The sequence below is a fragment of the Rhinolophus sinicus genome, chromosome 2 (genome assembly GCF_057876585.1).
Source record: "Rhinolophus sinicus isolate RSI-liver-muscle chromosome 2, RSI-T2T, whole genome shotgun sequence".
Lineage (NCBI taxonomy): Eukaryota > Metazoa > Chordata > Mammalia > Chiroptera > Rhinolophidae > Rhinolophus > Rhinolophus sinicus.
The window spans coordinates 175,664,282-175,690,676 of NC_142502.1; the positions used below are offsets into that span (position 1 = coordinate 175,664,282).

General features: G+C 47.8%; 1 protein-coding gene across 3 annotated transcripts in view; it reads right to left on the minus strand.

Annotated features, from left to right (window-relative positions):
- The window catches only part of KLHL29 (kelch like family member 29), a 293,337-nt gene that overhangs the window by 206,828 nt on the left and 60,114 nt on the right, over positions 1-26,395 (minus strand). For 2 of the 3 annotated variants that reach the window (XM_019757277.3, XM_019757114.3), the window contains exon 2: positions 8,538-8,645. The exons of the other annotated variant lie outside the window; for it this stretch is intronic. The gene's annotated coding sequence lies outside the window, so the exon portion shown is untranslated. The remainder of the gene's footprint in view (positions 1-8,537; positions 8,646-26,395) is intronic. 3 annotated transcript variants of the gene reach the window in all.

The following is a 26,395-nucleotide window of genomic DNA, read 5'->3' on the forward strand; positions in this document are numbered from 1 at the left end:
GACAAATGATGGAGAGGTTAAAGCTCATAGTGGGAGGGATTGGGACATACTTCCTGGCTTAGAGTTACTCTTAAGTAACACGGAGCTGAATCCCAGACCCAACCTTGGATCAGATCTCGGGTAAGTTATTTAGCCTTTCTGAACCTCAGTTTACTTCTCTGAAAAGGGGGACAATACCAGTCCCCACATTCTAGGGCTATTGGGAGGATTGGAGGAGAGGGTGCATGGAAATTGCTTAGCACACCCCTTGGCACTTGGGCAGCACTCAATACCCACTATTATTGCAGAGACTAAATCGTGCCGTTGCCCAGGTCAGAAGTGGGAAGAGGCCTGGGCTGGCTCTTCACGCAGTGCTGACACCAGGAGTGAGTTGCATCACCCCACTGCCTTCGTCCTGGCCAAGCCTCATTCTAAATGGATTATTGTTCATTGGCAGCTTGTCCCATCTCTGGTTATGAATTATTTACCAGATAATGACTTTATAATTGTTAATGACAGATGCCCCAAGGACATGCTGACAAACTTTCTGAAGCCACAGGACTAATGGTGGCAAAGTCCCAGAAGCCCCCATGTGGCCACATCCAGAGTGTCACTCCTAGGGACAGAGCCTGACTGGCTCTTGGGCATCAATCATGAATCCAACCCCCTCATGATACAGATGAAAAAACCCTGAGATCCAAAGAGGGGCAAGGACATGCTTCCAGGTCCCCAAGGTAGCCAGTAGAAGCCCTGGGTGGCACAAGTGCCAGCATCTCTGACAGTCATTCATCTACTGTCTGGGTTTGGGCTGCCTGGAGCAGGCCCCTGCTGACTGAATGCAGTCAGCAAGCAAAGGCAGGCTGGCTGACGGACGTGGTGGAGGGCAGGAGTACATCACCCCTCCTCAAAGGTGTTTGGTCCTGAAGTGAGTCTGAATTAAGTCCATGGCTCGGCTTGGGTCCTAGTGCCTTAGGATACTAAGGAGACTTAGGATACTTAGGATAGCAAACCCTTGTGTAAGAACTCAGTCTCATTCACTGTTCTACTGTGTTCCCTCGAAAATAAGACCTAGCTGGACCATCAGCTCTAAGGTGTCTTTTGGAACAAACATTAATGTAAGACCCAGTCTTATTTTTTTCCTCCAAAAGATGCATTAGAGCTGATGGTCCATCTAGGTCTTATTTTCGGGGAAACAGGGTAGGTGCTGTGTTATGCTAACTCACTTAATCCTTACAACCACCATGTGAGGTAGGTAGTATGATAAACCCTGTTTTTCAGATGAAGACACTGAGGCACGGGAGGTCCAATAATGGTCTGTTAGTTGCACAGCTCGTAAAGGGCAGGGCTGGGATTAGGACCCCGGCAGTCGGTTCCTCTGCCTGTGCTGACCACTATACTATGCTGCTTACGATAAACGTCTCCCGAATGAATGAATGAATGAATGAATGAATGAATGAATGAATGCATGCGTGCTGGGAGGCCCCTTTGAAGATGGGAAACACCTTTCTAAAGGTAGCTTAAATGTGAAATTGAGCATTCTGAGACCCTGGGTTCCAGGAGGGCCCTCCTGGATGTGAACTATGCCTGTAATAGCACAAGGGAGAGCTCCAGCCTGGGGCACATTGGTGTCCCCAGGGGGCAGCGACCTTGGAAGGAAAGGGTCAGTACATTGTCCTCACTGCCCTCCAGTGGGCAGCTGTGAGCTGCTCTGACAGGTATGGCTGGTCCTTGAACACACAGGTGAGACAGGTTAAATGAGATGCTTTCCAGTGAAGCATGTATGCCAACAACACTCGTCCCATGAACATTCAAAAGCCTTCTTTGTGCCACCTTTGGGGAGGGACACAGCGACCGAGACACAGCTCCTGCCCTCAGGGGATGCCCAGCTGTCTCCCAAGGCAGACAAGGAAACAGCCGGCTGCCCGGTGAGAGGGTTCTGTGATAGAAGGAAGAGGAGGGGCTGAGGGACCCAGCAGCCTAGAAGCACAGCTAGAGGCCACGTGAGTTGACTTTTTCTATTATCAGTTCCTTCTCAGTGTTCAGTAAGTGCTCAGCTCTTCAGAGAGCTCTCCAAGCCCAAGAGAGCTCCCAGTGGTTGGGGCATGAGCCTTGAGCACACTGGACAGTAAAAGGACTGCACTTGACCCAAGAAAAACCTAATGGGTGCTGGCGAGTAACAGTGCCAGGAAATCCAAGGAGAGAAAATTCCCATGGGTGGGTGGCTGGGAGCACTTTGCCAGGAGATGGGTAGGGATGTGAGGAGCTCTTCTGGGAGATTTGGGCTTAGCAGGACAAGTGCCCAGAGGTGCAAAGCAGGGTCAGTCAGGAGCCCAGCGGTGTGTCTGGGTGGGCGCAGAGGCCATGTGTGTGTGCATGTGTGTGTGCACGCATGTGCGTGTGTACACGCATGTGTGTGCGTGTGCGTGCACATGCTGGGGTGGGGGTCATGGGAGGCGAGTCTGGCTAGCTGGTACAGGGTCAGATTTACTTGATCAGATTCCCAGAGTCAGCAGTAGCGCAGCTCAGTGCACACCTACGCAAGATGGCAGAGCACTTTGAGTGCATTTGAGAAAGCTTTGAACTGGTGCTAAATAAATAATCGCATTGTTTATTCTGGAATGGGGAGGCAGGATGCCTCCACCACGCGTTAATGGGGGGGGCTGGTGGGGGCTGCTTCCTGCACATCCATAAGCGCTGATCTGAGGAAGGACCCCGGGTAGACCCTCTCTGTGTCCTGACTTTCATTTCCCCGTTTGAGCACCAGTCTGTGTATCTGGAGGAGGGGGGTACGTTAATTGTTACCTCCTGGGCTGTTACTAGGTTACTTTGTAAAAGCAGAAATATGCTTTTAATGATTTTGTTGTTGTTGCTACCTCACAAACCAGATGCTTTTATCTAAATGAGTTGCTACAAATCAAAGGAAGGGCCCGTGAGGGTTGCTAAGCTGCTACTGTCTTACACCGGCAGCTCTAGCTCTGTGAATGAGGCTTAAGTCTCCCCCATTCTTTTAGCATCCAGCTCACTTACAAGTAAGAGTAAAAATCTGTATTGGCAGCTGTAATTAATGCACCTCCGAGTGGCCTGGATGAGGAGACTCAGTGAGTGAGTGGAGGGCGTCCAGCCTGTGGCGGTAATTCTGTTCCCTGTGCAACCTGGTACAAGTGGGTGACAGCCTGGGTCTGGTTGACCCATGGTCTTTAGGGTCATGGCAGGTGGGAGGAAGGACAACCCAGTCGTGACTCTTTCAGTTTTCTTCCTGGCTTGGGTTGGGATGACATTGAGGCCCAGAGGATGGTCACTCAATGTTGGGCTCGACACACAGTAGGTGCTCACTTAATGTTTGTAGAAGACAGGCACGCATATGACTGACAATTGCCCAGACTTCTTTAGGCTTCAATACAAGGAGGAACAGTTGGCATGGGGACAGGAGAAGCCTCTGGAATAGGAACCAGGAGACAAGGACTCTAGGTCCTGCTCAGCTTTGATCGGCTGTGTGACTTTGGGCAACATGCTGGTGATCTCTGGGCCTTAGTTTGCTGCTTGGTATTAGGTTGGTGCAGAAATAATTGCAGTTTAAAAGGTTAAAAATAATTGCAAAAACCACAATTACTTTTGCACCAACCTAATATAATGAATGGCCATAATAAACCCTCTCTGTCTGCCCTCTGGGGTCCATCTCAGAACCAAGTACAGGAAATGTGAAAACACTTTGCAACCTAAAAGCACTAGGTTATGAAAGGAGATAAAATAAGTTCTATGACCTTGGTCGTGTACATTCGAACAAATCAGGGGTGGGGCAGTGGCTGCCCAAAGAGTCTCTGAGCGCTCTCATCTTTTTGTATCGCCAGGCCTTTGCACAAGCTGTTCCTGTTGCCTGGAACATTCCCTGCACACACACACACACACACACACACACACACACACACACCCTAGACTTCAATGTCCAGCCTAACGCCACCTCTTTTTGGAAGCCTGCGGTTTTGACCAAACTGTTAGCTGCGGAGCACTCCCATCCTCTTAAACATGAGCTCGGGGCCAGGAATTTTGTCTCAAATGGTCACGGCTGTATCCCCAGTGCCTAGAGGGATGCCTGGCATATAGTAGCTGCTCAAGAAATATCTGTCGAGTGAATGAGGTGTTCTCTTACAGCACTTTGTATAAATTCCCATTGTTGCCTTTATCACATTTATTACAAGAAGGCATTTACTTGCTGGTCTCCCTACTGGGCTGCCAGCTCCTTGGGGACAGGACTTTATAGTCTGATCTCACTGGACGCTGGACCTAGAACAATATACAATGCGGCTGCCAGTAAGTGCCTGAAGAAATGAAGGACTGGATGGTGGTAGGTGCTCCTCCGTAGCCTCAGCGCTCCTGACACTACCTGTCATGTTGTGGGGGGCGGGGAGAGGAAGGGAGAGAGGATTTACGATGAGAAGACAAACGCTTAAAAGTTCTTTTGAGCAACCTGTGGATGTATGAGGTCATCAATAAGGGACAGAAGCCCACAGACGGGCCCTGGACAGGTGTGCAGGTGCTTTCCCTGAGCAGGACTCTGGCGGGGACACCACCGGCCTATTCGGAACTTTTGTGCAAATCAGAAAGAGGCAGCCCTCCCTCTGAGCACTGACGGTGCACAGCAAAGCTTGCAGAATGCATGCGGGGTGTCACCCCCATGCCTCCTGGCCCTGGTGCCCTCCCATGGGGCACAGAATCACAGCTGTTCCTATAGCCTGGCCACTGGGGCAGGTGCAAGATAAGGAAGAAAACAAGTCACACAGAAAATCAAACTTGGCCACAAAAATAAACTAAGGTTTGCAGATAAAGTATTTCTAGCCCAGGTGCCAAATGAGGTTTTGCAGCTAGCGTGAGCTACTGAGTGCGCCCCACTCCAGGCCCATCAGCTGAGGGGAACTGCCCGGGTGTATGCTGTTCTTGAAGTGCTCTGCTTCCAGAAATGGAGAAAGATCCCACCTCTGGCATCTCCTGCCTTTGACCAATAATTTCAGTGTGTTGTTCTCCGTGGCTGAATTTCACAGACCAAGGAGGGCACAGACAATGGTGGCACAGCCACTGTCCTGGGCAGTGACGCCACCCTCAGTCCCGTCTCAGCACACAGATGCTATGAACTGACTCAGCCTCTTTCCTGGGCCTTGGAGAGCTCCTGGCAGAAATGGCTGCCATCGCCCACTGCAGGCTGTCCCAAATAGGACATCGCTGCACGCTGTGGGTGGGGAAGGGGTCTGCAACCCTCTGCCCTAGGAGGCCTGACAGGGGCGGGAGCTGTGCCCAAGGCCCAGCCAGGGAAAAGCAGGAAGCTTTCTATTCTGTTTGTTTTCACCTCCTGGAGTTCCAGAAAGGATTGCCAGAGACTTAAAAGGATACATGTAAGCCAACGTAAATCAAAAGCAGAGAGAAGAGCAGGGAATGGCCCAGGAGCTGCTGCCTCCGTGAAACCACACGTACAAAGCCCCCTATGTTTGCTACAGGTGGGTCACAGATTGGCCTCCAGGCGGCAGTGCTCTGACCTCGGCCTTCCACTGGAATTGCCTGTGGAGCTTCACAAATACACTAATGCCTGGGTCCCATTCAGAGAGATGATTGAACTGATCTGGTGTGAAGTCTAAATATCAGGATTTTAAAAATTTCCCTAGGTGACGTTAATATGCAGTCAGGCTTGCGAACCACTGCTTAGACTTGGCAAAGACAGGAAAGAACCTGGTCCGTTGCAACGTGAGTTAATATGAGAAACTATGACAACGGCTTAGGAAAGAACATGTGGGCACATCAATGTGATGGGTAGGAAAAGAGGATCCTCTGATGGCCCGTAGGGTTCCCAGGGCAAGGCCAGGAGAGGCAGCAAGAACACAGGACGAATGGACAACAGAGTGTATGTGTTGGTGGCAGCAGCACGGAAATGTCTGCCCATAGGTCCGTCCTTGGAGTGGAAGCCATGGAGGCGAGAGGGGGATGGTAAGAAAGAAAAGGAGGGAGGAGGGCCTGGGGGTCCAATGAAGCAAGGCATCTGGAGCGAGGGCATGAAGGAAGCAAAGCACAGGGAGTGTGGTCAGAACAGGGCGGGCATCTTTGGGTCAGCTTTGCTGGGTGAGGCTGCCATGATGGCGGAAGTCCCAGGCACAGCACATGACATTCTCTAGCGGAACAATTCCCAGTCCGGAGACATTTGCAATGTCCTCCCAGGATGCAGGACGCACAGGGGGACAAAGGGCTTCGGGGGGCAGTACCAAGACAGTCACAGGGACGGAAGCTGCGGAGGTGCACAGGACGCCCCTCGGCATAGATGGGAACCGATGTTTGCCCTTCACCACCTCCAAAGCCTGGGTGTCTGCATGTTAATGCCACTTTTGGCTCAGCCTTAGATTCTGCACAAACTAGGTGCTCAGTGTCACCTCCTGTCAGCCCCATCCCAGCCAGGACTATACACTGCAGTGCGGGTATCAGATTTCATTCCCGCTAGATGGTTCTGGCACCACGTTCCCGGTTACGGGGTGATTTTCATCAAACCGCTGACGAGCAGAGAGCAGCCCTTCATGCTTTGCAGTGGAACAGGCCCCGTTGTGGAGCAGGACACACGGAGCCCAGTGATCTGGCCCCGTTTCCATAGGAAAGTGATAGCTTCTTCCACTGGGCACCAGGGGCCATCGTGGCCTGTGGAACGTTCCTATCTTCTTGGGAATCAATGGGAGTCCTGCACGTGAGGGAAAAGTGCAACCCAGCACCAAGCCGTGTGCTGTGAGGCTCCCAGGAAAAGTGGTGGTTGGTACAGTGCTGTTTATTGAAAGCCAGAGCAGTGCTAGCTGAGAGTGGGGGATGGGAGAATACAGAGATGAATCAGATGGGATTCCATCTTCCAGGTACCCACCAGATGGCAGGGAAAGCCGGCATGAGTTCAAGTGGGGACACCAGTCTGGCAGGTACAGAGATTTAATACGTGCATAAGGGGTGTATCCTCTTAGGTATGCCGATCCCTCCCCATCCTGAAATACATGCACCTCGAAGGTCAGGATGAATAAGAGCCATGTGCCACCCTGCGTCAGTGGCAGGGAACAGAAGACCCCAACATAAGAACGATCAAACCCATTGCTCTCCCCAACCCCACTGTCTCTGAGTCCAAAGAGAAAGCTTTCTGGCCAGTAGAGAATCTGGACATGGCAGGAGTCTTGTTGGTCTGCTGCTCTGGTCCTGCTGAGGAAGGAAGCTGGATGGAGTTCAGGCCGTAAGCTGGCCCCAGGCAGAGGCCACGAGGCTCCTGGTCAGAGGATACCAGGATGTGAAAGCTGCTGAGAATGAGCAGTCCTGGGGCAGCTATGACCTGTGCTCATCCAGCACCAGTCCTTGTGCTATGCAGAGGTGGCTTTGACTAATGGACTTTTAAAGGCTCAAGTGCCACCAAGACATGCTAGGCTGGGCCAGCTCAGGCTCAACTGTCCTAAATCCCAGTGCCCAGGCCCCAACTCTGCAGCCTTCATTCCAGGCCCAGCCCCTGCTCCTTGAGCAATGATAAATGGGGTGAGTGTTGGGAACTTGGTGTTGGCCACCAAGACATGCTCCAGGCTCCCTAGTTTCTGCAGGCACATTCCCAGCATGCTGGGCGGGTATTAAAACAACCTTGCAGATTCTTTCATCGGGTTCCTGCCCTCACAAAGTAGGCCACATTCCCCCAAATTCTCCTGGCTGCCTGGTCTTCACAATCTAGGTTTGAGAATCCTAATCAAAATTTTAGGCCAGATCTCTATAAATTTAATCCAAGAAAATAATCAAACCACTATGCAAAGATATACGCAAAAATATTTTTTGTGATATTGTATGTAAGGATGAAATTTTGAAAATTTACTAAATGTCCATCATTAGGGCCCTAGTTAAGTAAATCATGTAGATTATCATATATAGGAAGCCTTTAAAAATGCTATAGATTTGCATTTACTGACAAAGAAAGGAACCTGCGACATATTGTGAAGTCAAAATAGCACACCACCGAAGAGTACATATAGTGCGATCCCACTTGTGTGTGTGTGTGTGTGTGTGTGTGTATTAGTGTGTGTGCACACTTTATGTATGTGCATAGAAAAAAGCCTGGAGAGAGACACTAAAATAATTATTTCTTGGGATTATAATAATTCATATAACTATAGGTGCTATCTTTAAAATATTTTTTATAATGAACAAATAATATTTTAATGGCATTTACAATCCTATTTTAATAATGAGAAAAGTTAAATTACAAAAGAAGAATTATAGTTTTTGAGGGTCACCTCGCTGCTGGCTGACCCCAAATCCACCCTCTGGGGAACCCGAGACCTAGCAAGGTGAAGAAGAGATTCAGCAATGTTCATAGGTCGATCCCAGGAAGACTGGGTCCCTAGGCTCTGGGTACCGGTTAATCTCACATCTATGGTAAAAATGTCACCAACCGAAAGGGAGAGAGAGCTAGCTATATTTTCCTCACTTCCCTCAGAAAATCAGTGGTCGTGAAAACAGCTGGCTGTGCCCGTGTCTGATGCCTTTATTTCTCAGCTCAGGTGAGCTGAGCAGACACCTACCTTGCGCTGTCCGTCTCTGGCAAGCTCTGGATTCGTCCCCAGGATGCAAAACCCTCGATGGCCACCAACACTTAGCTCAGTGTGAGCATCACCAGAAGGCCAGACAGTCTAGAAAGAGATGGGGAGGAAAAAGGTGGCAGTACGGTGAGGAAAAGGTACCATCTTTTGCAAGCATCTTACCATGTTTCCCCGAAAATAAGACTTAACTGGAATATAAGCCCTAGCATGATTTTTCAGGATGGCATCCCCTAAACATAAGCCCTAATGCGTCTTTTGGAGCAAACCTTATACAAGACCAGTCTTATTTTCGGGGGAAACATGGTAGATGGTCCCCACCCTAAGTAGAAGCTTGTCCCTATCTTGGATTTCCCAGTGTGGACAATCTCACACAGGCTGTGCCCAAACTCTGCCATGGCACTCTCAGATAAGGGGGCCAAGTGGGCAGCAGAGAACCCCAGGGAGGAGACACTAGATATCCTTTACCCAGTCCCCAAACACACAAAGCCCTAATCCCCATGGTGGACCCATTAACATTAAATAAGGGAGAGACTAATACCGTGTTTCCCCGAAAATAAGACCTAGCTGGACAATCAGCTCTGATGCATCTTATGGAGCAAAAATTAATATGTCCTGGTATATTATATTATATTATATTATATTATATTATATTATATTATATTATATTATATTATATTATAAAGAGCAGGTCTTATATTATAGTAAAATAAAACCGAGTCTTACAATAATTTTTGCTCCAAAAGATGCATTAGAGCTGATTGTCCAGCTAGGTCTTATTTTCGGGGAAACACGGTAGCTTTGTCTTCCGTCTAATCTAAACCAACATACTCCAGAGATGGAAAAAAATAAGAAATGAAAATCTTTAATCTAATGCTGAAAAGAGTACAGGACACAAACTCTAGAATTACAAAAACAAATTGTTAGTTTTTTTAGACAATGGGCAAGAAGACCTTGAGGAGGCAAAAGATGGGTTCCCTGGAGAGACTTTAAAAAAAAAAAGTATATATATATATAGATAGATTTAATACTTAGAAGAAAAAGGCTATCTATTAAGGAGAGGCAGGGCTATTCCTAGTTCCCTGTTTCAAATGGAATCTATGTGAAAGCCATCTTCACGACAGGAAATGGCATTCTCCCCAGCAAAAACCCACGACTGTCATTACCTGGGAATCAATATATTTTTCTAAACTGAATATATCATTATCAATTGATTTCCCTTTTTCCTCTTAGCACTCCAGCGTCCCGGATAGCGGGGGAAAGCTTTAATGTGATATGAAGGATTTGGACAGGTAAATAAGTTATTGTAAACTAATTCCGTCTTATGGCGAGCTGCTCTCCAACAACACACGGGGGCTTTCTCAAAGCCTTTCAACCTAAGCTTTTTCAGCTGCCTCTGACAGAGACACATGCCAGCCATATCAAATAGCCATTTTAAAGCTGAAAGTGGCAAAAATATTATTTTTCCCAAGGATAGAGTGTTCCCTTTACGATTAAGAAATAACCTCTGCGGGGAAGCAAAGTAAGCCAAGGTCACCATTTAATTTTGACACAGAGCCAACATCGTGAGTACATTTCCTCTACCAAGTGTATGTGAAACACATGGATAAATCCATTCCTTTGGCCACAGAATATTGACAGTACTGGTGATAATAAGATGATCGATGTATTTCTGGGAAAGATCTTTGGCAGAGACGTGTTGGTGGAGAAGTCTGGGAGACAGCAGTCAGACTATTTTTAGATCGTTGAGAATTTCATTCATTCATTCATTCATTCATTCATTCATTCAATATGTCAGCCTGCTCTGTGTCAGGCTATGTTCTGGGCACTGGGAATGCATGAGTGAACACCGACAACAAAAATTCCTGCCCTTATGGAGCTCATCTTCTAGAAGTAGGTGGAAACATACAATAAGCACAAACTTAAGAAATCAGTACCAATGGTATAGCGTATTAGAAGGTAGTCAGTGCTACTTACTAGAGAAGAAGTAAAGCAGAGGATGAGAGCTGGGGGCCTGTGATGCAGTTTCAGGGGAGTGGTCAGGGGACGCCTCATGAGAAAATGACATCTGCGCACACATGAAGGTGAGGAGTGGGGTACTTGGGGGACAGCATTCCAGGCACAGGGAAGAGCCGGTGTAAACACCCTGGTGGGGGAATGACGGTCCCTGCATCACCAAGGCCCAATGTCGCTGGCCAAGGAAGATTCTAGCAGGAGATTAGGCCAGAGAGGTGAGTATGTAGATCACGTAGGGCCTCGTAGGCTACTGTAAAGGCTACTTGCTAATTAAAAGACACCAAGTAGAGGGAGCTCTCATTCTCTTGTGACAAACCTCTCTGAAGCCAATGTCACAAATTAATGTGCTTCCCTTCTCTTTAACCTGGATGGAGCAACTACCCAGGTTGCACCGGATGAATATGGCACAGGCCAGACAGGCGCTTGGAGGGGCAGTGGAGGGAGGCAAGCCACCAGGGCTGTCTAACTTGTTCTGATGACAATGGCCTCATCCTTCCTCCGCTGTGGTCCCCAGAGGCCACTTCTAGAGGGGATAACTACAAGATTCTGAACAAAAATAAACCACATGCAAAGCCAAGTTTATTGGGACTTTTCCCTAATGTGCTTATGAAAAGATCTTAACACGAGCTGACACGTTCCATAGTACAGGCTCTGCTGGAACTCTTCTGTCTGCCCCTCCAGGTGTCCTGTCTTCCCTCTTCTGTGCCTTGGGAGGCTCCTCCGATCTGCATGGAGGCCATCACTCGTGCTCTGAGACCTGCAACCTCTGGTTAGGTTCAGCCAATGCAGGTAACAGCAGGAGCCGGGGGATGTGGTCGGATTCTTATTCCCCAAACTCCCATCCTGCCTGCAGCACCTTCGTGGGCTGGCTATATTCTTCAACTGAAGGTCACGGCTCTGGTTGGCCTGGGAGGGCTCCACAGAGCTACCTGTCTGGGTTCCAGTAACAAACAGCTCCCTCCCCTGCCCTAGGCTTAGAGGGTATAAAGGCCCCACACCCATTATAAGCCCTGGGGTATTGTACTGCTGTGATCCCTTCACACGTGCCTACACTTTTGTGAATAATCCTTTCATTTAACTCTCTTCAAATCACACATTTGAATGTGTCTTTTCCTGTCAAGGCTCTAATGGATACATTCCCAGAGAAGGGTAAAAGCAGCACTTTGGAATGAGATCTGAATTAGAATTCCAACTCCTCTTACTTTTGTGATATGGCAAAGTTCTGTAATTCCTACGACCCTTCCTTTCCCATTCTGAAAACCAGAGAAATGGGTCCCTAATCCTCATTCTCATCATCTCAGTATTGCTACTGAGAGTCCCCGGGCAAGTAGCATCTTCCTCAGGACATCGCTGCCCTCCGCAGCCAGAAGGTCCTCCTGTGAAGGCTTTCTAAGGGTTCTCAGCTCACATCAGCATTACTTCCTATTGCAGAGATTTTATTTATTTCCTCTTGTATTTCTTCCTCTATCCAAACTCTCCCCCTTGCGGTCAAATCCTGGGCGTCCTGAGGACAGAGTATCTTATTATTTGAATCTCTGCTCCGAGGCGCCCATCACATGGTGGTGTATCATACACCACCCTTCATTATCCTTTCTTCTTAGATGGCCTACATGCTATACCCAAGTACCTAAACACATTCTACTGTAACGGCACGCGTAGTATTTGAAGTGATTTTAAAATAAGTTACTACAAACCAATTTCTAGTAATAATTTTGTTCCCAAGTTAACGCTGTAAAAACTTTGTTTCCAAAGATCACGGCCTGGGAAAATGAGTCTCAGGAATGAACCCAGGAGAGCACAGGGAGATAGACAGGTATGGTTTCCATCTCCAGGTGAGAGGAAGACGCTATCTCAGGACTTGACTTCTGATATCTCTGGTCAAACTGGCCCTTTCCCACTAATTTCATCATCAAATGACAGCTTCCAGGCTTAAGGATAATAAAATTCAAAAGCCAAAGGATGAGGGAGTTCTAATTTAGTTTTAAAAAATACAGTGGCTAGTAAATCAATATCTGTGAAATGGGTCTTTGAGTTTGACAGGGCGTAAAAGGCAATATGAAAGCAAGACACTTGAATGGGCTCTTTGGGTTAAATAACTGCCTAAAAGCTAGGAATTCTTCAAAATTAAACTCAAAGAAATGTTTGAGACCCATTCTAACTCTAGGCCTATAAATAAAGATGGTTCCTGACTTGAACCAAATTGATAACCAAGAGAATTTTAAACAAGAGTCCCAGGATTTTTTGTTTTTTGAGAGAACTTGCTGTAAGAGGTGAAACCAACTATGGAATCTCCTGTTTGAGGCAGGATTACAGAGCAGCCCTGCCTGGGTCTTGACCATGTTACCCAATCATATCTCCAGCACTGGGTAGCACGCCACCCCTCAACCAGCTAAGAAATGGGGATTCTTTCTTCCTTAGAAGAAAAAAGCAAAGGAACTGGAGGCTGAAAACTGGAGCGAGAAAACCAGCTACCACACCCCGTCCTGTCAGCCCAGGGCAGAACTTTCCAGCACACCTGGCATGGGTCACGGATGTCTGTTCTGAATGTATCTTGCTGGTTCACATACTCTTTCTTTTGAGAAGACAGAAGAACAGGCCACCCCCTTGTAATATCAACCATGGGTTCACCAAAGGCTGCAGGCATCTTGCCAATCCCAAATAAATGCTCTCAGAAGGTTTATCCATCAGGTTCATGACAGTTCATGGGCCAAGGGATCTGGAAAGCTCTGCTTTTAAGAGGGCAGGATGGAGACACAAAGATGGAGTACCTTACGAGAGCCCACCCGGCAGAAGGCAGACATTTCCTCTTTCCATTAAGGAGCTAGAAATGGCTACTGATGAGATCCATTACTTACTCTAATGTTAGGGATACCGTGCCTGGCAAGCTTTTGTGTGAGCATGTGTTCTTCAAAGACAGGCAGGAACTTCAGAGGCCATGACTCCTCACTGAGATGCAATCACACAATTTTCATAATGCTTGAAGTTTACGAAGCTTAACTCATTCACATTTTCTCATTTACCTTGTCTAACAAATTTAGGAGTTGATGACTATTAGTTCCCCCATTTTATAGATGACGAAACTGAGGCTTGTGAAAAATAAGAATTGCAAGTTAAATGGCAAAAAATGAGGGAGGGAGCCAGAACTGGAATTCTAGATTTGTGCCTCCCATCCCAAGCCTTGCTGCCAATTACCCGGTCACCTTGTTCCTGGGACCCCCATTGAGGAGGAGACTAGAGCTGGCCTGTGTTCACGCTGGAGTCACCTCTGAAGTACAGGTGTCAGCAGAGGTCCTCATCAGTTCCCAGGGAGCCCAAACCAACCCTAGGACCCATTGGCTGCCCGATTCTCGAAGCCTCCAGGTGCCTTGGTAGTGGTCAGGTTCCCAAGCGATCCCCTCACCCTATGCAGACCCTCCCACAACACAGAGGCCACAGACTGCCCCCACCCCAACCACAAGACCTCTGTCAGCAGTAAGGCAGCTCCCCAATTCTCCATTTCTATTAACTTAGTGTTTCTCAACCTTTTTCCATTATCTTCCCTCCCCCAAGAGAGAAATTAAATTAAATTGAAATTCTTTCTAATGAAAGAAATTCAATTCTAAAGAATAAGATTTTGTCGGGTAGGGTGGAGCTTCGGAGGGTCATAAGCCATTGCAACATCTATGGGTTTTTGCACTACCTTTCCCACTCTAAGAATCAATTTACATCCCCCTCCTGCCACGGGGAATGCATGCATTAATATCTTGACTGTCTCCAAATCTGCTACTTCTGGACCCTTATCTCAAGGCACAGCACTGCCACCTCCCTCTGTTTAAAGCCCCAACTCCTCCTTCTCTAGCTCCTGTCACACACACAGCATTGTTCAAATAGTGCGCTGGGTGACCTGGTCACCTGTTCTCTGTATGTCCATTACTGCTGCCTGGGGCTAGGCTTCCCCACCTCCCAACTGGTTCACAGCAACAGGCCCCCAGCGGCTCCACAGCAGCCAGAGGGATTGTGCTCAAGCCCATAACAGGTGCCCTCCCTGCCCCAAATCTGTCCCTGGCCTGGGCCCCAGAGAACTCATCCAGACTCTTCCCTGGGTCCTGTATGGCCTGGGCCTGCTGTCCCCTAGACACCCCAAGTTCTTCTCTGCTTCTGTGACCATTCATCCACTGCCCTCCCTGGATCCCCTCCCACCTGCCTTCTCTCCTTTTCCTCCTAAAAACACCTCCCTGAAGGTTTTCCTTCATTCTGTGGAGTACACACTCCTGAGGCAAATCACTGGAGAACATAACGATAAAGACACATGTGTCACCCAAGGAGGTTTCTTGGTGGCCCCTCTTTGGGACCTTCTCATCTGCACTGGGCAAGGAGAATGGGCAGATAAGGAAAATGGGGTGTTTGCAGTCTGACGGGAACCTAAGTTATGCCATGACAAGACTGTCAGAAACCCAGACTGAAATGTTGCAGAAAAAAAAAGTTGCAAATCGACTCCCAGCAATTAAATTAAGACTTGTTCAATTCAGTCCACCACACAGCACCAGCACATGCGCCCTGGTTAATGCAGATTTGCCGGTCACTGGAACCAGAACTGGTGCGGTCCTGGCATTTTCTGAAGACTACAAGATGAGGGAGGGGTGGGGTGCTGGTGGCCCTAACCTCCTGACATGCCCACAGTGGCATTTAAGACGTCGGCAGAGCGTGCAGTGGCTGACACGTAGTAGGTGCTCAGTAAAGCTGTGTTGAAGGAAGGAAGATGCCTACAAGAGTCAACGCATTTTCGACAATTTTGCTTTGAACATCTGGAAGTTCATACCACCGTTTCATGACTGGAATACAAATCAGTTTAAAAAAAAAATCAGACACTGCTTCCACATTTCGCTCTTGTACACAGGCCTGCATCCTCCCTTTCAATTGCAATAATTCCTTCCCAGATGTTGCTTCTCCTGCAGACCCATAAATTTAAGCTTTTCATGACGACGCTTCACACTTGCGGATGCTGTGGGCTCTTTGGAGTGCCTCTGCATCTTCTCACCCTCATTAGACGGCCATGCGGACCCCGGGAGAGGAAGGGCAGGCGTGGACATCCTACTTTACCGACAGGGAGGCCAGCTGCCGACGCTCCCAAGCTGAGCTGCGGTAGGTCCAGGTCTCCCTCTCCTTCCTGGTGATAAGAGCCATGCAGTCCCCTCCTCTCCAGCACCTGCCAGGTCGCCCGGTGGGTGGAGCATCGATGGAGGAAGCATACCCACCACCGCGTTGTCCATAGCAGTGCCGCCCACTTCAAACTCTGACTCAGATATGGCTGAGTCTCTTGCCGTGGTTCTCCCTGACACTCCTGGGACCAGGCTAGAACATTTTAACAAGACTTGTCTAGTCTTGGGGAGTAAAACACAACACTCAGCCAGGACGTGGGTAAGAGCAGTAGGAAGAGGAAGTAGTATGTGGCCAGACAAGTTGGCTCTTCCTCTCCAGGAGGGCCCATCCCAGCTCCATGGGGTGGCCCCCACCTTAGCACGAACCACAGAGGAGTTCACATCCAGGCAAAAGCCCACCTCAAGTCTGGACCTCACAAGCTGAGCCCGGAGAGAGTAGGACTTCCCTCTTCCCTTCCACTTGCCCCATCCCTTTCCTGGTGACCGACCTTGGGGCTCAGAGTGACTGACCCTCAATTCTTCAGGGGAGTCTCTGACCTGTATCTCAAGCACTGAACTGGCCAACCTCATCAGAAAACACCCTGAGCCCTCTTTCTGGGCCATAGTTCTACAGGTCAGGGGGTTGGAGACAGTCGTGAAGACAGGAGAGGCAGCCACCAAACAAGTTCACTGGATCCAATGTCCGCTCACTGCCAGGGCTGCTACTGCTCAGGGCCCCTCAGCAGCCCCGTCCCTTTGGACCTTGGCTTCTTGACAACTTTGGGGAGAAGTGATGGGGAAAAAGTGACATCACAGAGTAAAACAAGATGGGTTTGTAGGCTCAGTGGGCTTTTGGTCCCCTCACGGAGATGCCGAGAGGTCTGGGATGCCCTTCTCCCAATCTGAATCCTGTGGTCTCAGGCGTGGCCTGCATGGCCGTCAGAGCTTCATTCTGGATTTCTGTCTTCATCCCTGACACACCTGGCTCAGGGCTGGCTCAGGCCATGCATTGGTGAGGAGCATGGAGGACGTAACTCCAACAGACCCAGGTCTAAATCTAGTAAATGGCAGGGAAATCACACTGGTGACTCCCATCACCACACCCCCACCCGCCTCTACCTCCTCACCTGTGCAGTAGGGGTGATATCGCTGAACATCCATGCTTTTCTGAGAGTTAAATGCTCAAATGTGCCATGGGCTTAGCATAGCCCATGGCACATATAACAGATGGCTATGGCCTTTATTATTGCCATGGCTGCCAACTGAAGCACAGAATAGGTGCCCCCAAAATACCTACAGTGCCATGGAGAGGACTGAGAATCACACTGATGGTGTCTTGTCTCCCATGTAGTGAGCATGTGCGGGACTGATGAACGGCGAGGGATCTTCTCTGGGAGCTAGTGGGCTGGCCCTGTGCATAGGAGTCCCAGGGAGACCTGTCACTGGTCAGCTGCCAGTCTCTGCTCCCTCTAGCTATCTCCCCGAATTTCCTCTGAGAGGACAGTTTCATCCCTCTTCCTCCCTCCTCTTCCCCAGCATTTGGTAAACCAAACTCCAGGCCTGAGGGCAGATGCTGCCAGTTACGGCTTCTCTTCCCTCATTTCAGCGCTCCTCTGAACCCCAGACTATAGAGCCAGCAGCTGAAAAACTCTTCCTGCCCCCAAGAGGGTCTGAGAGGCATTGCTACCTTACTCAGTAAAAAGCTATTTTATGTGAATAGATCTGAGGCTGTTTCCATACTCTCAGAGAAAAAAAAATTGTGAAAGAAAAGCCTTTGAAGATTACAGTAGTTTCTACCCAGATATGATGAGTTATCCATTTAAAAATAAACCACAGACAGGCATGTTTTCCCGTACCCAGGCAGAAAGCAGTCATTCCCAGGAATTTCCTAAGTGCTCTGTTTTTCTTGGCCAATCTAGAAACAGCCCAGGAACTGCAAACAGAATTAGCAGCAAATTCAGTTTTCCTGATCTCTACCAGGGTATGCAAGTGGCTTGATCACACATGGCTTCACGTCCCATGTGTAAAAGCACGGAACCACCGCTCACCAACCTCACCGCACGTCTGGAAAGGAACCCAGCAGCCTAGGCATCGGGCCAGAGCCCAGAGCAGTCAATACGAATGCATCACATCACTGGGCTGCAGGCTGGTGCAGACTCATGTCCAGGTACAGGCAGGAAACCACAAGCGAGTGAAGGTGAGTGACAAGCTTGAGGTCATAGAGCTGATGAGCAGGAGAGCGAGGATGACCACGGTGTCTTCCTCACCCCTGGCTGCCATTCTTTCTTTCACCCAGTCGTCTTCCTACCGTTTAACGGTAACGGAAGATTCCAGGAAAGCCCCTTAGAAAGGTTAAACAAGTTATCACAACCCAGCCTTCCTTCCTGTGGAAAGTCCTCCTGTCTTCCCTCTCCTCTCCAGCGAGCAGTAAATCAAATATTCCTTGCTGAATTACTTCTCAAGCTCGATGTTTCTGAGTCCAAAGACATCTATAAATAATACATACTCATTTATATGTACATTTAAAAGATAGAAAAAAGCCATAACAAAGATACCTGTGGATTCTTCTGAATACTAATGGCCTGCTTAAAACACAGTGGCTTAAAAACAAATGGCTAACAAACACAGGTAACCACACATCCGAAATTCCCTCCGTTCCATCTCGGTCCAGGCCCAGGGCGGGAAGCCTCCACTCGGGACCCACTCCATTCACTGCTTCTCTCCCATGGTCACATTTAGCCATCTGCTTCTTCGTTTATATGTGGGACTGTGTGTTTTTTTCCTCTTCAGGTTTATATGAAACATTGAGCAATGAAGTAGCAAATAAAAATATTACATATCATCTAGAATTCATATTAAATTATAGTTGGCTTGAACACATCTAAAAAGAAACACATAGATGCTTCCTAAAGGCTTATTTATAGATTATTACACATTACACACATCTCACTCCATTGAGAAAATTTAGAAGTAATGTTGTTTTCTCTGCCACAAGCCAGCATGGCAAAGATTACCAAGGCTAGAGAACATTTTTCCTTTGGAACACAACGTACTGGCCTTCCCATTACCCCAGCAGACAGAAATGGCACAAAGAATCCATCAGCGCTCACATTAGTCTTTGAAAGGAGAGGTTTCTGTACGTTCCCCGCCAAAGTGTTCACTCTCAGCATTGTCTAGCTCCCCATCCTCTACCCTTACTCCAAATTAGGATGTGGCTGGAGTGCCATCAGGTCTCAGATGGACCTTCAGGTTAGCTAGGAGCTGGCAGAGTTGGCATCTACCCCATCACACACTCACATGCAGAAATACAGGACTGCACCAGACTGCAAATGGTTGAGTGCTAACTTAACTACGCTCGGAAGACTGAAAGTGGTCAGAGGAGGGAAAGCTCCCGGGCTGTGGGGAGCTCCACATTAGGGCTTAATTAGATCTTGGAGGAGGAGAGCATCTGAAAGATCAACATGGATACATTCAGAGGGGCGAGCATCTTAATTTCGCTTCCTCTCCAAAGCGGACCCCAAACATGGATTTGAATGCACGTTTTTTGTTTGTTTGTTTGTTTTTTGGGGGTGGGTGGGGGCGAGGTTAATCCAAAGCAATGAGAGAATAGGGATTCGAGATAGGTCAGGAGAAAAGCCAATCAAGCATGCAGTAAGGAGTGGGCTACTGCTGCAGCCCACTGGGGCTTAATCCTACTGGGCAGGAGGTAAGGAAGGAAGCTGGGGTTCTTCATCACCTCCCCTTCTCATCAGTGGATGGGTGCTTTGGGGTATCACCTCCAGCCTGCCCAGTGAGTGGACTGGACACCCTCACACAGAAAGAGGCAGGACTGTCAGCAGGTGATGCCCAGGATGGGGAAAGGGTCAGGCACTGACAGCCTCTGTGATGGCAGGTAAAGCAAGGGCTTCCCTTAGCACCTGAATTCTGCCGGGACCGCGGCCTCCGCACCTGCGCAGGCGCCTTGGTTTCCGGGACGCCCCCGCCCCCCGTGAGTGAGAAGGAGACACACACTGCGACAAGAGAAGTCCTTGAGTTTACTCTTCCCCACAGTACATGCTGTGTCAAATGTGTTTGTAATGGGATCATCTGGTATCTGTCGGCCGTGCAGCAACCATGTATGAAAAATAACACTGAGGAGCAAATTAAATGATCTGTCTGCCATCAGCCTGTTAAGATGAGGAAGGGCTGCTGTTGACAAATTTATTAAAATTATATACAAATTATCTAAGAGCACGCAGATACATGTTCAGAGTGAGGACATTGATCACGGGTATTTTAAATACAACCTGGATTAAATCATCTTGTCTCCTTTGAATGGGGTAATAATAATTAAGAGAAGAGGTGGGAGAAATAAATTATACTCATTACCTTCCTGACAAAACAAAACAAAAAAAAGTTCAGAGTTCTCATTTTTCAGGACGATGACGCTTGAAAACAGAGACTTCTCTGAGGGTTGCACAAAACGGGTTACGGAACAGAGGGGTCCAGGGAGGCCGCTGACGGCCTTCAAAATGGGAAGGAGAAAGCTGAAAGGACAGGGGTGCCTCTCTTTTGAAGCAGAACCTAGACAAGGATTTGAGGCAACTGGCTTATTTGGAGAGTGATCCCAGAAAGCTCAGGTAGATGAGTGAAGAAGTGAGACAGATAAGTGAAGGGAGCCAACACAGGTTGCCCTAAGTAAGCAGGTCACCACGGCAGGCTCCGGGGCCTCTGGGGGACAGAGAAGGGCCTGTCCCACCAGAGGGGTGAGGAAGCTGGAGTATTTTCCAACTCATGGGCTGAGAGTTGCTGCCAGGACATGACAGGCTGGCACTGCAGGTCTGCCCCAAGTGGTCAGCAAAAGCTCTGGGGACCCTGGGCTGGGAAGGACCCTGGGGAAATGAGCCCCCAACATGCCAACATGTGCAAAGACACTGTGCTGGAAACTCATAACCTCTGATTATGTGGATGGAATTCAATTTGCCACTTTCAAAAGTCTAACAAAAACAGACTACCCCCCACCCCCATGTAATCACTGAATAATATTATGGTCACTTTTGCATGGAAATTGCATCATTTTCCTGATGGAAGCATAGGCTTTGCACCACTCAGGGCTTTCCCCACTACATTACTTTTGAAAGTATGAAGTAGCAGGTTCCAATTATCTACCAAAAAAAAAAAAAAAAAAAAATTAAAAACAGTAACAGCAAAATATAGTATGATCCAGACGGAGAGAACACACATTTTCCAGGACGGACACCTTGATCAGTGACAATGACAGCTGAACACATTTCAGGCAATATAGTGATAATGGACATTAATAGTAGCAATAGTGCTGAAGGGCTGGAATATAATCATTGCTGATGATGTTACTATTTCCTTTTGTGGAGCACAGTGCATATTTCCAAACGACTCTATGCTCATTAAATGACACAAAAGCCCAGTGGCGTATTGGCAGAAAGGTGGCCAAAAGGGGCTTGCAGTTCCTGGTACATGGAAGGTGGGGAAAGGTGATGACCAGAGCTTTTGGGGGCCCAGCCGACCCAGAACCATCCTCTGGGATCTGTCTCCATTGGAGACCTCTACCTACATTCACACACATTGGCTACCAATTAGTCAGTAAAGAAACGCTCACATGTACAATGTAACAAGCTGATGGGTTTTAAAGGAGAATTTGGTTAAGTTACATTTTTTTTTGTCAATGGCCATCTTTCCCCTTTGTCCCCATGATGCCTCAGAAACAAAAGGGTGTTGCCTTATATTCAACATATCCAATATATCAATTGATAGATTCTGTATCAATACAAAGGCTCATCTTCCAGTGTACTCTCCCACCTAATTTAGTTAACACAGATGTAGTAATTATTCTTGGGATTATGACTTCATAATTTTAGTATTTGGGTGTTGTTGTAAGACTTTTAAAGGTCACTTTAAAAAGAAACCTAAACATGGTTAATTATTGCAAGAGATTGTGAATATTCATCTATAAGGCAAATGAAAAAGAAAAAAACAACAACAACTGCTCAACTTATGGGAATTGGGGCCTGTGGCTTGGGATAAAATTGTAAAGGAAAGTGTGATCCCTGGATTCAAAGAGTGCCATCTCGTGAAAACGTGGACGGAAGTGAGGATTATGAGCTCTGGAAAACTGACAGAGGACTCAAAAAGCCATTCTAGTGATCAAAGAAAAAACACACTGGAAACAAAACACGCAGGAGTTGAAACTGCAAATGACAGGTTTGAATAATGAGCCATAAAATATATAATGGGAAAAAGCAGTATTTTAAAATTCATATTTTATCTATTTTGTAATTTTAAAGATGTGTAACTAAAGATATTAATTAAATACTTTGCTTCATCTACATTCCACAAAAACTTGTATAGTCAGGTTGGCTAAAAAAATGGTTTTAGAAACCTTTTGTTTGGGAAAGTGGGGAACTGCCTTATATTTGGTTGTAAAGTTAGTTTTCTTAGTGCTGTAGGTACCCAGTCACCATTCTGAAAAATACCTGATTTCCTCTACAAATCAAAGCCATTAGGGACACCGGAAGGGTTTTAGTCCAACAAACCCTTCTTCGTGCAGATGGAAAAACTGAAGCCCAGAGCGTTCTCTAACCTACCACGGAATCTTTGAAGGAAGAAGGAAAACCCAGAAAAAAGCCCAGACATGTGACCCTGGCTTCTCCCATGGACACCCCATGTGACAGAGGCCGGGCCTCTGGCTCTTCATCTGTCAGGTGAGGATAATTTGGGGCTGTGGACTCCATAAACCAACCTCAAAGAATAGTGGTTATTCCAGCCACTACCTCTAGGATGTTCTCTTCAGGAGGTCTTTCCCTCCAGATCACAGACAAGTTTGCATTCCCTAAGCCCTGCCAGAAACCTGCCACTGCCTGAAAAAAGGGAGACATAAATTTATTTAAAAGCCTATATAAATATGAAAATGCGTGCCTGATCTTCTTTCCACGTGGGAGGAACACTGCTGAAATGTACCTCTGGTCCCACCTCAGTCTATCACCCGTGGCCTCCCTGAGCTGCAAAAGTCTCTTCTCCCCTCTGGCCTGGAGTAGTCCCGTCCACCTGCAAACCCCCATCTCCTGCTTTCTATGCCTGTCAGTCCTGGGCCAGGGGCTGTCACACTCGACCATCCCTCGTCACGGGAGGAGGAGCCGCTGTAATGAAAAGTTGGAAAGCAGGATCTGCGTTGGCTAATGACATAGCTTTGGGCCCTGAGACCTAGTTTACATTTCATAAGTCACGCAAATCCACCTTTATCCCCCAGCAAAGACAGAGGAGAAAGGGTGCATTTGCTGATGGCGTGGGGGTGTCCTGACGGAGGACTTATACATGGTTACCGGGGTCCACGTAAAGGTCTCAGACAGCAGACAATGATTTTTGTTTGTTTCCCCACAACCACACTTTCCTCAAGTGTTTGTATTTTGATGGGGCGTTTCAACCACAAGTGCCTAAAAAATTAACAGCTACATAAGAACTCCTAATCAGGAAGAATTAAACTGGCTACCTCAAGGCCACACTCCTCAAAACTGCAGGCGTGGAATTTTTGGAGCAGCCGCAGGAAGTGCTGGAACATGGGAATTATGAGTTGAGACCCTGTGGGTGTTCAAGCCTGGTTCCAGAGCCCAGGTGCAAAGGGGGACACAGAAAGAACCCCAGGTTCTCTCCTGCTTGTTTACAACCCTGTCTCAGTCAAGTCCTGGCTCTCCCATTTACTAGTCACGCGACATTAAGCAAGCCTTGTGACTCCTCTGCCTCAGTCTTCTCTGCTGTAAGATGGGGTAACAAGGGCATTTCCTCCACAGGATTGTTGGGAGGTTAAATGAGGTAATTCAGAAGTGCCTGACATATGGTAGGTTCTCAATCAACATTAGCGCTTACTGTCTGATCTCACCTGCCACCAGAATGATTACCTAAGGTGCAAGTTGGTTTCCTCTCATTTGGAGTCCTTTAGTGGTTTCCTATTGAGTAGACAACATTCAAAATACTTGGCATGGCATTTATGGCTCCAGCCCTACTCGAGTGACTTCTGCCCTTCTGGCCATGGGCTACCGCTCTGAGCTGCTGGAAGCTCCTGAGCTTGCACCACGCTCCCTCATACCTCCATGCCTTTCCACAGGTGTTGCCTCCACCTGTCCTGTCTGTCCATCGTTTTCTACTTGGCCAGCTCCACCACGCATGCCTAAGGACCCATCCTCTGTGCTCCAGCAGTGACCACATGCGTACGTCGATTGAGACACTTTTCACCCTTTTCCCATTTTGGACTGGATGATTCTTTGGTGTGGGGGTGTCCTGTGCATTGTAGGGTGTTCAGCAGCAGTGTGGGCCTCCACCCACTAGATGCCCTTCTCCCCACTGCCCCCAAGTTATGGCAACACAAACCATCTCCAGACATTGCCCAGTGTCCCCCAGGGAAGGGACAGAGATAAAGCTACCCCTGGTTGATAACCACTGCACCAAACTATAAGCCCCGTGAACACAGGGCTAGAATTTATTCATTTCTATAGCACTGGGAGATGGTCCAGTACTTGGAAATAATAAGTGCTCGATAAATCCTATTGAAAGGAAAGAAGGAAATAAAATGAATCTAGTGCTCATAACATAGTAAACATCTCCCCCAAAGATGAGATAAGCATGTTGGATCATATAATGAATAAATGAATGAGATACAGAAAGAATCTGATAAGTGACTAAATATACAGTATATTGAACCAATAAGTCCCTCTCATGATTTCAATATCTTAAAGAAAAATTTCAGCCCCCTACGCCATTCTAGCTTCCCCTCTACCTGTCCTAGTCAGGTTCCCTGCACCCGGTATAACTTCTTCGGGGACTGCCTGGGCCTCCTGTCTGCTCCCTCACCTCCCATTCCCTCCTCAGCTCACCCCTCAGCCCTTTGCTCCACCTCAAGTTCTCTCGCTAAGGTCACCGCATTTGTTGCCAGACCCAATGGAATGTCCCCACTCTTCATCTTGTTTGCTGCCCCACAAGCCTTCAACACTGAAAAGCAGGGATGATGGTCATGATGTTTAATACCTGGTGTGGCACCGGCACTAACCAATCCCAGTGGATGCCCTGAGCAGTCAGAATGGCACCGGCATCAGTGGTCAGTCCCATGGTGCTGTGTGTGCGGGCTGCACTCAAGCCTTGCCTGAAGCACTTTCTTCCCGTAGCTTCCAAGACACAACAATCTATTTCTTCCCTACTCCCCTGGTTATTTCTCAATCTATTTTGCTATCACCCTTCTCTCTCTGGCTATTAAATATAAAAGCTCCTGGAGGCCCTCTTCTCTTTTTTTACTCGATTTTCCTCCCCCAGATGACCTAATACATGTTTAAGGCTTCAATTCACCCTTCATATGCTGATGACTTCTCATATTATCTCCGCTCCTTCCTCTCCTCTGACCTTCAGATCTGGACACATCACCTGCGTGTCTGACTCCTCTAATTGTGATGTCTCAAAGGCCACTGAACCTATTATGCCCCTTCCTCTGACCCAAACAAAACAAAACAAACCAGGGACTTCTGCAGTGTTTCCAGTCTCAGTAGCCAGCGCCACTACCCATCTAATTCTACAAACCTTGACATCCACGAGCCCTCCTGCAGGCTCTCTCCCTCCATACTCACCCCATCAGCATCCCTTCTGAAAGACCTCGTCTCCATCTATTTCTTTTTACCTCCATCGACACTTTCTTCTCTTGCAACAATCCCATTACATGTTCCCCCTGCATCCTCTCTTGTTTTTCTCCGATCTTTTCTCATGTTGCAGCCGGAGATACTTTTCTCAAGATGCAAATATGATGCTGTTTTCTCTTGCTTTAATCTTCTCTACTAGTCTCAGGGAGACTGCAGCATGGCCCCAAGGCTGTGCATGGAACTCTCCTGCCTCATCTCACCCCTCTCCAGTATCCCTCTACAACTTCCGCCCCCCCCACCCCACTGGCCTTCTTTCAGTTTCCAGAATGTTCCATACTCCTGTCACAGGGCCTTTCCATGTGCTGTTTCCTTTCTCTTTTCACCTGGTTAATGGTGATTCAGAGCCCAACTCAAGCATCAACTCTTGAGGAAAGCTTTCCCGTCCTGAGACTATATCATAACCTTGTTTGTAGAGCTTTGAGAATATATCTTTCCTTCAAGCACTAGTGTTCACAGTTAAAACATGTGTTTGTGATGATGTAATTGATTTGTTTTCCTTGCCTATAACAAATGCTCCATACAGACAGGGACTATGCCCACTTTTGTTTACCTCTGTGTTTCTAGTCCAGGGCTCAGCAAACTACAGCCAATGGGCCAACTCCAACCCAATGCCTGTTTTTGTCACTAATGTTTTATGGGAACAAAACCACACCCATGTGTTTATTGTCCGTGGCTGATTTCACCCTACAAGAGCTGAGTAGTGGCAATGGAGACAGTATGGCCCTCAAAACCTAAACTATTTTCTCTGCAGCAAAAGTCTGCCAACTGCTGGTCTAATTTAGAGCATCCGTGCCTAATACAAAGCAGACATTCAATGTGAATTTGTTAAATGAACGAATAAATGGGCAAACTGAATAAATGAGCTTCTAATAGATGCTTTGGTGTCCGCTGAGTGAGCAACTCAAATGAGCCCACTCTAGGGCAGTGCTGGCCCCGCAGACCTACTCTGGAGCCCGTGGGGCAGTGAGTTATCAATGTGCTGACACTCACTCTCTTCTCCAGCAGCAGGAATCCCTGAATT